Source organism: Schistocerca piceifrons, chromosome 8, assembly GCF_021461385.2.
Source record: "Schistocerca piceifrons isolate TAMUIC-IGC-003096 chromosome 8, iqSchPice1.1, whole genome shotgun sequence".
Lineage (NCBI taxonomy): Eukaryota > Metazoa > Arthropoda > Insecta > Orthoptera > Acrididae > Schistocerca > Schistocerca piceifrons.
In genome coordinates this window covers 60,353,761-60,354,479 of record NC_060145.1, presented here as the reverse complement: position 1 = coordinate 60,354,479, position 719 = coordinate 60,353,761, and positions in this window count along the sequence as shown.

The window sequence follows — 719 nt, the reverse complement described above, 5'->3', positions numbered from 1 at the left end:
ACCGTCTTAGCTGCAAGTGCTATTTTATAACATCCAAGTCAAAAGAGTCATATGTGGATGTCACGGTTTGTGACATTATAATCCATTCCACCCTGGTTAAGGAAGTCTGTCAATGGGCCCTCCAATCAGAAAACGCTTCCCACTATCAAATGTTGTCCATTACCCAGTTGTATGAGGCCTCACATGCTGGTGGTCAGCAGTCGGAAGCACGGTGCAACGTCGCGGCAGTGTAGGGTGGTCCAGCTGCAATCCACTGTGTCTTGAGAGGATGATGTAGTGGAGATGCAAGCCAGCCAGTCTGCTGGCTTCTGTGCAGCATGTAAACAGGATACCAGCTGCCTCTGCCTGTCACCATTGTGTGTGTCTTTTTACTCTCAATGTCATATATCAGATTGTCCCAGTATTGGACCATCTGTCATAAGCGTCAGAAAAAAAAAAAACCACCTTGTGGTAGTCTGCCAATCAACAGCCCAGAACACAGTATCAAAGACCTTGGATACTGATAATCCATGAAGTGTCATCGTCAGGGCTGGTTCCCGATCAGGAATCCAATAAGTATTTTATTGAGGTTTTGGTTCTTTCATGGCAGCTGCACCTGCAGGTGGTCACTGGCGGAGCAGTTTTCCTGCTTAATGCCTGTGGCCCTCCTCCACTATTGCTGTTGAACAGGTGCCTCTGAGGATATGGTAAACAACAAATCCCATTGCTTGTTCAGCTCA